This window comes from Platalea leucorodia, assembly GCF_965183815.1.
Source record: "Platalea leucorodia genome assembly, chromosome: 2".
NCBI lineage: Eukaryota > Metazoa > Chordata > Aves > Pelecaniformes > Threskiornithidae > Platalea > Platalea leucorodia.
This window is the reverse complement of record NC_138824.1, coordinates 108,194,681-108,208,772: the sequence shown is the minus strand read 5'-3', so window position 1 is coordinate 108,208,772 and position 14,092 is coordinate 108,194,681.

Below are 14,092 nucleotides of genomic sequence, written 5' to 3'. Positions count from 1 at the left end.
GAAGAGTGGGCTGAACTTTGGGTATAAACTAGACAATAGCTGCCTTCGCAGTATCAGCAGAATGGTTTATGGGAATGCACTCCACATTTGGCAGAGCATCATGTGACCTTACGGCTGAGATTTTGTGATGGTGCCAACAGAGACTTGGAAAGCAGCGCCCGTTCTGACTTTTTTCCTCTTTTCTTACATGGCTCAGAAAATGGTGGATCTTAATACTTGACTTTAGCCAGACTCAGCAAGCGATTGAGCTTTGAAGCACAACTTTGCCTTTATTCTGGCTTTTTTGGCACACCACCAGGAGGCTGTCCCTTTCACGCCTGATAAATTCTGCTTCTTATCTCCAAATAGAAAAAAGAAAGAAAGAAAATATAAGCAGAATATTTATACTTCATAACTGCATTTTAAAACTACCTGTTTTATTTTTTTATTGCTGATCTGTAGTTTAGAACAGCTCTCCTGAGTGTCTGAAGGATAAAAGTTGTTTTTTATTTTTCTGTTTTGTTTGGTTGTTTTTTTTTTTTTTTTTCCTTCCTCCTGTTTAATGAACAGGCATTTGAACTGGGCAAACGGGGTGACAGCATTGAACATGAGATCATTGCAGCATAGTGTAGCAAACTGGCACCCTGCCTTTTCACCCCTTTGCTCCGGCAGATTTGTGCAATCCCCATTTATAAAACCGGCGCAGGGGCGAGGTGAATTTTCTGGTCTCTTCCCCACCTCTAGTCCTGTGCAGGCAGTTGCGGCAAGGATTGGTGCAGCTTTTGCGCAGTGCTTTGTGCCTGGAATTCCGAGAAGAGCGAGAGAGAGAGAAGACAGGCATCCTGGTCTTCTTCCGAGAAAGAACAGGAGCCCTAAGAAGAAGAAACAAATCTGAGTTTGTCCTACATACAAGAGTGCAGAAAAAAAAAAAGTGACTCTCCTGCTTCCAAAAAAAAAAAATCTGGCATGTTTCACTACAGAGACATCAGGATGTGTTAGTGCTTCTTAAAACAGTGTAACAAAATGAGCCTAGGAGATTGATTCTTTTAGTAAAAAACAAAAAAAAGAAAGAAGGAATGAATTTTTTGTTTGTTTGTTTTTTTCACTATTGCTCATATAGCAGTATTTGGCACTGGGTGAAAACGTACCTTTCATATCAGGTATAACTTCTTTTTCTTTTTTTCCTCTTTTTCTTTTTTTTAAGCCGTTTTAAACATGTTGTTTTGAAAATGAGTCCTTGTGTATTAATTTTAACATAGTCAGCTGTTCACACTTTTTAAAACTAACTTTTTGGGGGTGTGTTTGATCTAATACTGCTAAAAATAGAAAGTAAACAAAAAATCGAGGGTCTGTAGAAATAAGTGGTTAGGCACATTTTGTCTTAGCTAAGCACCGGAGTTATGCAAAGACCTTAACGTTACATTTATTCAGTCTAAGCTTTGGTTATCTCTAAGAAAGTTGTGGGTATTTAGATCTGGTTGCTAAGGAAAGTAAATTCTTTTTTTATAGTGTGACTCATGCTTTCAGTTTCTAAAGAGGCAAAGAGAAAAAAAAAAAAAAACGTGTTAAACTGTAGGAAAGGATCGCTCTGGTAGCCAGTATGTTAAAGTTCTTATTGAGTTAATTCATATATGAGTTTCTTACAATTTGTATCTAAATCCATTACAAAGAAATCAGTGTAATAAGCACTGGAATAAAAGGCACATTATTGGGACATTCATGAAGTAAGCCTGGTTTGCAGCTAGTAACAGCGACTATTTTAAGATGTTCGGTAAAGCAGCACTTGTCCAGGAATAGCTGAAAACAGTATTTAAGATATCCATTCAGAATGTTTGTGATAAGTGCATGCAGAGTTAAAGTAAGTTTTGAGCATATGACGCTTTAGTAGAGACTTTTTCTTAAAGCATTTGTCTGTCTGTTGTAACATATTACTAGGCAATTAGAAGAGTGTGTAACAAAATTCATTCTGACTGACAGATTTTGAAAAACTCAGCCAAATCGGTGTTTTATGTATTTTGGAGGGGTTTTTTAATATTTTCCTAGCCTTTTTAATTTATGTTAAAAATACAGATGTCCTCAGCTAGAAATTACTTTGAAACTTACAGCGTCTTTTTCATCAGAAGCTCTGATTTTTTTCAAAATATTCACGATAGGTGTTTGTCTAATAAAAAGCTTTATAAATATATCATGACTTTACAAAATAGAATTGTTTTAATGCATGCTCCACATTTTATACATTACTGATTAGACAGTAAGTTCTAAGATTATATGCTAATTTTGCTACCTTATATTTTTGTTGTTCTGCAATGAATTCTGGGAAATTGCTGAATGGAGACTTTATGTATATGACATATATACCTCCATTCACCCATTTTGTACCAGAAAGTGTTTCTTAGATTTATAGTGATACTGCCCTCCCCAGTAGTTTTGTTAGAATAATTACGTATGTCATTAGTACCTAAGTCTGTTGAGAAACCAAGGCTTGCATTAGCTTAAAAGAACTTTTAAAATTTCTATATCTGGTCATAGTAATCACATCTTTTTCTTTTTTTTCCATAAAGTTTTGCAGACATTTCTTGATTTAAGCCATTTAGTTTATCCCAGTATTTTTATGAAGTTCCGTACCGAATTACCTCATCGTATGCAGTATTTGATAAAAACTATTTATTTTTGTTAAGCGTGCTACTTCCCTTCTGGAATTCCTAATAAAAATAAAATATTTGTGGGGTGAAAAAAGACTAGGAAATACTAAATGAAGTAGTCCCTTTGCCAAAGTGTGTGTGTTCACAGCATGTCTTCCCATGGCCCTGAGAGGGGCATCAGCAACGTGTTGGTTTTATATCTTAAAAGCATAATTACTAATTTTGTGTATGTTTCATGTTGTTCTGAAAACACTTTACATAAAAAAGATATTTCAAAATCTTTCTCTCACTTTGTTTTTGTTTTAGTGAAAGAAAAAAAATTAAAATTGAAAAGGAAACTGAAGAAGTTAATTATACCAGAATTCAGCAAAGGTAATGCAGTGATCTTAAATATTTTTTTTGTTGTTGTTAAAAAATAAAGTTAATGGCAAGAACATGAAGCAGGTTAGCTTTAGAAGAATTTCTTTCCTTAAGAGAGCCTACAAATAAAATTTCAGAGATATGTATTAAACTTTTATTCTGATTACCTTCTGTTGGGAGTATTGCAGTTTGGGTAGCCTTTATACCGTATGTTTCCATGAAGCTTTAGAATGAATTGAAAGATCAATACGTAATTTCTTCTCTTGTTATGCCTAGCAAATATGTAACACATATATATTTACTAGTATATTGATATTACTAGTATATGTATAGTACATATATCTATTTGCTAGTATATAACTATAATGCAGTGACCAATTATTTTTGAAATGTGGAATATCTCTTCTATTCACAAGAGATAAAAAAAGAAAATCAGAGAAGCAATTTTATAGTACTTATTACAATCATTCATTAAATTATATATGCAGTCTGCATTCTTATTTCTGATACTAGGATAACTATTCTAGTTTGAGTGCTTGTCTTACATATTCTCTCTGCTCAGTGTCAGCAGAAAACAATTATAAAAATATTATTCCTTCTGAATGTTGAAGTGTTCTATATAAAGTGAAAGCAGGTTTAAAACAGACTGTTCTAGAAAATAAATTAACATTATTTTAAAATGCAAAAGGGTATGCTTGAACGTGCAAGATTTAATCCACTAAATTAAAAAAAAAAAGGAAAAAAAAGGTCATTTACAAATGTTCAGCTGTCATTACTGAACTAGTAATACGTGTTGCAGTCTGCAAGAAAATGAAGCATTGCCCTGATTAAAAAACTTTGTTATTGGCAACACTCGTTCTCTTGAAAGGTTTTTTGCCTGACTAGCGATGGCAGGATTAGGCCTTCTGTGGGAACTAGTGGAAGGCAGGCATTAAAATCTTATTCAGATACAGATTTCAGTAACCTGCTAAAATCATAAGAGACCTTTCTATAGCACCTGGTTTTACAGTTATACCTGCTTCTTATGCCTGTATTTTACAAATGCATTTCTGGCTATATTGTTACAAGTTATTCTGATGTGTCAGATATTATGCTTAAACATGCACTATTTATCAATGCCTTCCTTTAGAATATGTAAGTTATAAAACCGTATCTGTGTCTCACCTTTCTGAATTACTGGTTATTGCCTCAAAGGACCTGATTTCAGTCTGTTGCGTAGGACATCCTACATTCAGTGCGTGATAATTTGTATCGTACTGCTTGCCGGTCACAAGAAGAGAGTATTTGTTGTAGGAGTTAACCCTGAAGTTTTGCAAGATTGTGTTTCTGCTTGAATTCTTATTATTAGGGAATAGCATTGATGGGAGGATTAGTGAATAAAATATACAAATTAACTTCTTTGCTTTGATTAATAGGCGTTGTTTAATCAACAAGTTATTGCCGAGCAGTACTTAGATGCCCTGTAATATGAAGAAATAGCTAAGCAGTCTTTATAATGTTGTACAGGAGCTGCGCTCCAGTGTGCCTCATTGCTTTTCAGATTTGGTGGAGTGATTTTTATTTTGAGTTGTAGTACATGATATGAGCTCAGACACAAAGGACAAACCTGTATTGTTCACTTCTATGTCACGTCCAATTATGGATTCCAGTCTTGCCTGCTGTGTGCATGCTATAGTCAGATGCAAGTTGTTGGGAGTTGAGAGTTCATCGGTAAGGCAAAGTGTGTGCAAAAGGACGTTAATGCCTGCTGAAGACAAAACAACGTTGTGCCGTCAATCTCTAAAAAAAGGTGGTTTTTCTTCCTTTTTCAAAAAACAAACTAGTTACAAGTCTTTGGCTTGTTTGCTGCATCCACCATTTATGCAGTTAGGTTTCAAGTAGCCTTCTTTGCAATAGATGGTAATATGTTTACTCTTAAATACTCGTTCTTCCATTGCTTCATATGTTTGTTTGTTTAAAGTCTTCCGCGTCTCACTTTAAAAGGAAAATGCTAATCAACGATGCCAATTGGCATAAACCCGTAGATCCGATCTTGTGTTGAAACGTACTGCACAAGCTCGCTTCTATGGGTCTGTGTCAGTATGGTGATCTGGCAAAAGTTTATGTAGCACGCAATGCAGTGGAATTTGACAACAAGCCCAAGTGAGTGTACAAAACTATATATCTTCAAACTTGATTAAGTGATTTGTTCTTTTATTGGTTGCTTTAAGCACCTTTGGCTTAATATCTTATTAAAATTTACAGAGATGTGAGGGAATTGTAGGGTTTCCAATGAGGGAGAGTAGGATATACCATTTGCTGGCTTTATTAAATATACCATTACATGGTATTACATTAAAAAAAATGTAGAAAAAAACAAGAAGAGACTCATATTTTATTTTTATTGTAAAATAAGACCAAATGGTCATTTCTTTCCAGAAATGTGGCTGGACTTGCATCATTCTTATCAAATATGTTATGTGTATATATATCCAAATAAAACACACATGTATATATCTTTATACATATGTAAACAGGATAGAACAGAAATTCTACCTCTGCAGTAGAAAAACCTAAGAATATGCCTTATTGTCTGAAAAGTGGGGGATAACTGAAGTTGAAAGCCTACCCCCATGGGAAACATGTAAGCCTATGGCTGCTGTCACATTTCAAAGAAAGGCTGAAGAAGTGAAGAAGACTTTATGGTCACCGTCGGAAGCTGTGTGCATCCGGGTTGAGGTAGTAGGTTGTATGGTTTAGAGTTACACCCTGGGAGTTAACTGTACAACCTTCTAGCTTTCCTTGGAGCACACTTGAGCCATCGAGGAATTCATCACCACTTTAATCTGATCAGGGAAAGTATGCAAAAAGGTATTGTGTCATGGCTGTACATAATAATCACTCTGAGGCTTTATTGATGTTGAAATAGTCCTGATTACTTGATTATTTCATTTACATCCTGTTATGAACAATGCTAACATGTTGTCTTAATGGACTGTGACTACGTACTGCAGACACTTAAGGAAAGACTGATGATGATTTTAATTCCATTAACAGGAAAGCTTTAAAAGTTTATTTTGATTTATAAATTCAGAAAAATATCAAGTATTTAACGCTTTATTCTTTCTTCATGGAAATAACTTATCCTACACGTTGATTTTCGTTGCTGTTGTTATATAGTTGCACATTCTTTTTAAAGGGAAAAGAAAAAATTTTTCTGTCTTTATAACACTTTCCAAAAATATTGCATGCTGCTGCTTGGATAGTGGCAAGCAGTGTCGCAAGTTGATCCTGATCTTCATTTGATTTATGATATTCTTTCTTTGTGCCTGCACAACTCAGTGTTATGAACACAGATCCAAATGACCTCCAGGCCCACCTGTGTTTCCACCGTGTCGTGATTCATATGCCGCTCAGCCTAATCCCGCTCTGGGGTCTCAGCCTCCGTCTCCTTACACAGCGTGGCAGCCTGACCCTGATCCACAATGCCCTTGTCATTTTTGGCCCCAACTGAAGTTCTGACACATCTTCCTAACTCAGGAGGACTTGGAGAAGTCACATTCCCTATGCGAGTGTTTCCCAAAACATTGGGCACTGCTGGCAGTGGCAGGTCCCAGCACTGGGTGTCTCCACCCGTGCGGGTCGGGTGCCGTGGATAGAATTAGCCTTCCTCGGCCCCTGCGTCGCCTGTAAGTCTGGCACACCTTTTTTTAAAAAGCAATACCAGAATGCACCAAGGCAAAATAATGTGTATTTGATCCCAGTCTGAATAGGGAGATGAAGGTGTGCTTGTGGAGGTTTATGCCCCAAGTTGTGCATTCCCATTTCATGCTGGTTTTCAGTCTTCCTTATCTTGGAAAAAGAAAAAAATCCCTTGAGATGTGTACATCCCATAAGCAGGTATCTTATCAAACAGAGAAAAAAATTTCATAGTTTAGCCATTCCCAGAAACAGCTATGAAATGAGAAGGAAAAGGACTGTGCCTGTATATCCACCATGATTTTTTAAGTGAGGCCTGCTTCCGAAAATGAGGTCTTCTCAGTGTGATGGAAGGCGTTACTGCCAGAGTAGGAGAATCTGGACAAGACAGTGATGCTCATTCCAAAATAGTTGGGAAAAACTGATACTGTCTGTTTACACGCACTTTTCCATAAAAAGTGAAAAGGAGTAGAACTTAATAATTTATAATTAGTAATAGTGATAATTTTGCCAGAAAATGTTTTAAGGTTTGTTGACAAAAAGGAAAAGGGCTGAGCCATGCCCCTGTGGTGCTGTGTTCAGGGGGATACCACGGATGGCAGCCGTGGGCATGCCAGACTCCTGTGGGCTGAGGAGAGGGGGGAACATGGCTGTCCCGCGCGGAGGTGAGGGCTGTGGTCCTAGAGCTCCCAAGTGAACAGCAAATAGGTCTTTCTCCAGGGTATTTTGAACCCCCGCATTTCTTGCTTTACTCTTATTGCAGGTGAGCGTAATAAAATATTTGACATTTCCAACGTTTAATTGTTTTAGGTTTTGCATCAGCAAGGAAAGCTAAGCATGTTTATTTTAAGTGGATTTGATGCTTGCTTGTGTTTTGGTTATTGTTTTCCTTTCAGTTCCGCCTGTTCAAAAAATCACTTGCTTACAGGTCCCTATGTTTGACTCTTTCTACCTCAGCTCAAGGCTTGCCTAACCACTTTCCTAGATAAGGAATAAAAAGAAGAGATGAAAATGGATTTAGTATCTCTTTTTAATAGCATTTATTTTCAGTGATTAATGTCTGTAACAGGAAATTGGTAAAGAGGATCTGCATGACAGTTAGGTGGATGTACAATGGATTTTAAGCCTGTCTTAAAGTGTGTGGGAAAGAGGAGAGAGGAGGTTGAGTGAATCAGAGCTACTCCAAGCTAATGGAAAATGCTTTAAGGGGGCAGTGGCTAAATGGGTGGATAGAGAGGAGACCTCTGGCAACCAATGAAGCTTAACAGGGACTGTTCACAATCTGAATAAAAACTGTAATATCTTCTGTGGATTCAAAAGGACCCTGGTCACCAGTATGTTTTCTTCCTTTTCTATTTTAAATTTTTTCTTTTGTAGTTTAAGTCCACTGGAAAGAAACATTGTAATTGCTGTTTTCTGCCAACAGAGCAACAGGTGTTCAATCCTGTTATATTAATTCTTCAATTAGTTGCAAAATAAGGGGGATTGTTTATACTAAGCTGAACCAAATAGAAATGACTGATGCAGAAAATGTGGGAATGTTTCCTCTGTCCTTCAAATGCATGATAAATTTGTAATTCTATCAGGCATAGTTGCAGGTTGCTATGCAAATTTTCATTGCAGCATCACCAGCTTTAATGAATATACATTTTTTGCTTTTCTTTCTCTGTTCTTTAATTTAGGCTTTTTGCCCTGTAATGTGCAATACATTGTTTTGGTAAGAGTTATCAAGTTACGAGCAAAAATGAATGAGACTGTGAGGTAATTTTGAAGCGGATTAAGGTAGAGAATGAAAAACAAAGGGGGAAAAAAGCTCTATTAAGAACAGCTGGATGGAGTTAGGTCTTCTGCGATTTCATTTTAAAGTCATAAAACATATTGTCTGTTTTAGGTGAAGTCTGGCATTTTTTACCTTAACAGTGCGGTTGGAATATTAGTCAGTCACATAGTACTCAGCATTATATTGCTATGTTGCTTCTGTAGGATTTCCTTACATGCACTTTGTAACATGGCTACACATGGATGTGTTCCAATCTAGGGCCCATCTAAAAGTGTTTGTTCCTGTAAGTAAGCCATAAAGTTACCATCCTTGTGCCTTTACTTTGCTTCTTGCATATAGAAGAAATATCCATTAGGATATTTTGGGACAAATCTTGAGATCCAACCGATCTGCAACTCCTAGTGGTTTCTTCGGGAGACACAGGTCCTTAGCGTTTCACAAGTTCGGTCGTACAGAGAAACCGGCTGCAGAGACACTGACCTGCCCAACACCCTGTTGCTTGCCACAATTTCCTTGGTAAAGATTAAGCGTGATCCAAGGCCTTGACCCTGGTTCCCAACCCAGAAACTTACAGCATGGCGAAAACCTGCTTTAATGCCAGATCCTGTTTGTCTTAAGAGCTAAGTCGCTTCAGAGGCCTGGGGAGAGTTTGGATTTCCTTCTGCAGCCCACAGTGCCTGGGTCCAGAGGCATGTCCAAAGAAAACAGAGTTAAAGGGACATTTCTGAGTTAATAACTGTGGGTCGGGTTCACTAACAGAGCTTGGGTGTTTTGGGCCCAGCCATTTTGAAACCATTTCGTGGAATAAAACTGGCATTAATCTAGTTTACCAGAGCAGGTAAAGAAAGTTTTTAGTAATTTTGTGCTGTTGAAATAGCACAGAACAGTAAAAAATATGAGAGTGAATATAGGTCAATATAATTAATATGGCGTATTTTAAGCCGTTATAAATAATCCTGTAGATTTACATTATGAAAGCTGAAAGTCATTATAAGATACCTTTTTCTCTGTAGCCAATGTACTTTCTGTTTTTGTCATTCCACTTCAACAAAAGAAGATGCTGAGTTTCACTTGGACTCATGCTTCATTTAACTTCCTCTTGTCTTCAAATTAGTTGAAGTTCTTTAGAGATTTTTAGCTAAAAAATGTGGTAAAATATTTAAAAGCAATCCTAGAAAAGGTTTTGCTTGCAAATCTGCCCTTTAAAAATGACAATCAGCCCTTAGTAATCTCTAAAACTTGTTTATTGAAACTCTTCAGCAAGAGACCTGTGACAGGTTGCTTAACTGATAAAGTTGGAATAGAAGTGCACTTGAAATTTTTCAGATTTTTTGGATGTGGTTTCATATGACATTCATTTATCTATTAAGAGCAGCTTCTGGTATGTTTAATGAAACTAAAATTAAATACGTCTGGCAGGCCCTGTTTAAATGTGAATATTGCTTTTATAGCACAGTTAAATACAAGATTGAAAAGCTAATGCTTTTGAATTACATAGCACAGAAGAAATAAATTGTTTCAGCTTTGTCTTTTCTCACGTAGTAAAAGTATTTACATCAGAGTGATCTTTTTGGTAGTTTAATTTTGTACAAGGCTTGTGGATATTTCAGCTGTATTTTATTGTAAATTATATCATTTATATGGAAATTTCAGGCAAATACTTGTTTTGTTTTGTTCCCTCCACCTCTCCTTTCATGCTACTTCTAGAAAGAGTAAGAGCAAGCCTCTCATTGATGAAGTCTTTTCAAGAATACTTGCAAAATCTGAATAGAAAGTCAAAGATCATGCCTCTCTCTAGCATGACACTCTCATTTGTTCAGAAATACCTGCCTCCTGTCTCCTTATCCCTGCTTTTGGAAATGTGATGGACATGTTACTTGATCTTACAGAAAAATAGGCATAGATCCCATTGCTCTCTACTGCCTTTGTTGCACCTCCTTTTGAATAGAAAGATCTCCCCCCTAAACAACTGCACTTTGAGGCTTCCTGACTAATGTAGTTGTCTGGCTTGAGTAAGACTGGTGCTGATCTGCTCCAACCATGGCACCAAGAGCCTCAGCAAAAGGATACAAATACAGAATAGCAAACTAATAATTTTTCTGAGTCAGAACAGCCTTATATACTGCCTACTTTGCTTTTGTGTTTGGGTGAAAAGTGTGGGGAGGTACATTTTATATTTTCTTGTATGTAGTGAACATATATATATTATGCATATATTGCTTTTAACTAAATGTTATGAGTCTCCTCAACGAAAGCTTTATCTCCATAGTTGGGAGTGATTTATCTGGGTTTATCTGTGGTTTATCTGGGAAATGCAGGTCCCTTCATTTTTCTTGTTCGGTCTTATACTTTTGGTTTACACACATTCCTCCACTGGTCCTTCTTTGATTCTTCATTTCCTGACATCACGATAGTCACGGCAAAGAATGTAGAGCATTGCAGATATACTGGCAACAGGGATGGACAGGGAATATCCTAATGGCTTGAGAGAAGAGTGGGATCACTGTCATGTTTATAAGGTTAGCAGAAAGCAAAAGCTTACTCAAACTGAATCCTCCATGAGGCCTCTCTGTTGTGACTCTCCAACTTAGTTAAGGACAATAAGCTGTTTGGTACTACCACCTTTGTAAGTCTGGCTTGAGACTGTGGGATTGACTTTGCTCAAGCTCTGTGTGACTGTAATTTTTTTCAAGAAAAGTCCCTGGACACGAAAAGCACTAGAAGGCTCACTTTTCCCTAAGGTGCACCAGGCCTTGTGGTGACTGCAGTATCAAAATGGATTTACACGTCTGAGAAAAGATGACCGTCAGTCTCGGAAATGTTTTATATGTATGTTTATATGTATACTGTTGGGGTTTTTTGCATGGCACTACACTGATATGAAAAAAAGAATACAGCCCCAAAATTCTTCATCTCATTCATCGCAATTAGTTTGCTGAGACAAACTTATTAACTTCTTATGTTAGGAAAAAATCATCAGATGGGAACTTTCCCACGATATCTTCACCATTGCTTGAAAGAACTTCCCCTTTAGACTAGGGATAGCATTTGGAGTGTGCTAAATCCCCGTGAATAGTTGGTTTCCTGGAAAGTTGCCCTAGAAAGATGTTCGGTCTGGATCTGGAAGTAGATTCCACGGTCGCCTGTGACCAGGAGAGCTGGAGACATGGCTTGAACGTGCCTCTAGTATTCATGTGTCCTGGATCAAGGATCCATGACTGCTATTCTATATCATAGCTTGTCCCACAAGTCTTGCACTTTTTGAGGGTGTTTCCATCTCCAGCCTCCCCGTCTCTTCAAAAAGCCCAAATACCCTTAGTTTACACAGCTGAAGGGGATTCACTCCGTAAGTTCTTTCAACTCCCATATTTACCTGTGTCAGCTGAGTGTTTTACAGGGAGGAGGAATTTTGGGGTGTAGAATTTTTATTAAAGTATGATTTATACTATTTTGAGCTAAATTGTAACTGAGCTGCTGAAGAGGGCTTCTTTTCACAGCAGAGTGCAGGCCTGTACAGAAGGATACCCAAGGCAGCTTTGACGACATTGTGCCAAGGTCACCAATCTTAGTGGCGAAGCTGGTTCAGCTATGTCTCCAGACCCTCGTGTTTGAGGGCCGCTGCCAAAGCTGGTGTCACTGTGCGAGGACATCTTTGAGAGCTGGGGTACGGGGAGCAGTGGGCTAATGTAGCTATTCATGGGTTGCCCTTGTGTCTCGTCACTGGCTGTATAGGAGGACAGTGTCTGAAAACGCTCAGTAGTAGCCAGCCTATATTGATTATGGCCCACACAAACCTGGAGATGAGACTGCATGCTCGAGTCCATCTGAAGTGCCACAGCTGGCAGTCTGGCTACAGCCACAGGGAGGTTTTTGCTAAAACCATATTTTTGTCTTTAGATGTCATTTACTCAGGATGTGACTTGTGAAGTACATGATTCCTGTGGTGATAAAGGGGTTTTTGAGAGCCATTCTTATAAAATACTGTAAAGTATATTGTTCTTCTGAAGCGTTTAGCTTCTGATATAAAAAGAATTTAGACGTATCTTTTTTATTATTTCAGTTTTGAAGTATAACTGTATCAGATTGGCCAAAATGTAAATTTTAGTGACAAGTCTAAGAACCTAACTCATACTGAATGCAGTGTTTCGAAGCGATCCTACCTTTTCCCAAAAATGTCTTGGGCATTTAGGAGCCTGCATCCTGTTGATTTACAACATGTGGGCAAGTTTTAAAAGAGAAACCTCAGGTGCAAAGGCATTTTTACAGCTTTTTGACCATAAGCTTCATAATGAGGGACCCAATTACAGGATGTTAAATATATGAACTGGTTGGTGCTGCCTCTAGGTCGTGTTTCTGAATGTGAGACACTTACCTAAACATGGAGCGCCAACATACTCTTAGCCACTTTTATGAGAAAATAGTGCCCTAATTTCTCTCGTCTTGCTGTTGTAAAGCAAGACAATATAAACAATATAGTTAGAGACAACATGGGCAGCCTTGAAAAATTTGAGTGTTTAGTAAAATTTAGTAAAATTAAAATTCAGTTTCAAGCTTTATGCTGTGTCCAGATTGAGGCCAACAACTTCAACAGAAAGCAATTTGCACACCCGATACGCCTATTGATGCTGCTGCCAGCCACGCAGGTGCTCGAAGGGGGCATGCAGCTCCTTTCCTCCTCTTGCCCTGCACTGTGGGAGGAGTTGTCTGCAGTGGGAGACTGTTGTCCCCAGCCTCCTGTTGTAAAGGCAAGTGCTGGCAGGGAGCGCTGCCTGGGCACTGGTGCAGCCACCCTTAGCAGCTGCAGGCACTGTCATACCAGGGGCACCCGGGAGCCCTGCTGTGCTGTTGGGGCAGGGGTGGCTCTCGCAGGCACGGGGCCTGCTGCTGCCCCACTGCCCCACCAAGGACAGGTACAGGCAGCGTTGTGCCCAAAAGAAAGGAATTGAGCATAGCTATGAGTCAGGTTGGGTTTTTTTGGCTAAAAAAATCCAAGTATTGGTCTATGGAAGTAAACATGCAGTCTGCCTAATAAATGCATTATTTATTAGCTGTGTGAGCTGCTAGAAATACCAAAGCAGATAAGGGCTGTGATTCAAGGCCACGGGGCTGGGCCCGCACAGCTCCCTAAGCCGGGAGCCAAGGACGTGGGAATCCTCACTAGGGGCGACCCTGGAAGTCCGGAGCAAACATCGGGCTGCGCGCATCTTTGGGCAGGTGGAGGTTTGTGTTAAGGATACCTTCTCATGCATGAGGAGCGGCTGTAGTCCATTATTGTGTAATTTGATTTGACTCTAATTTAATGACAGTTCTTAGTGGGCAACATGATTTGCAAGGCTGATTTCCAGTTTTATTGATTGGGCCTCTAATTTATTTGAACTTGCACTCGGAAGCTTCATCGGAGATTTAATGCAAGTCTGCAAAACCAGCTTGGTAAGGAATTTTTTGATGGAACTTGAACTCAAATGATTCAACAACAAGTCAGTGAGGTACAGTGTGAAAATATTTTAGGAGAGAAAATTCTTAGTTAAACTTTACTTTTAAAATAATGGATTGGCAATGCTTTTGCTTTCTTGAGGATTTTTTCCCCAAACTCTCATACTCAGTGCCTATTCAAAGGTAAATTAAAGATCTCATTTTTTTACTTTTGTAGAAT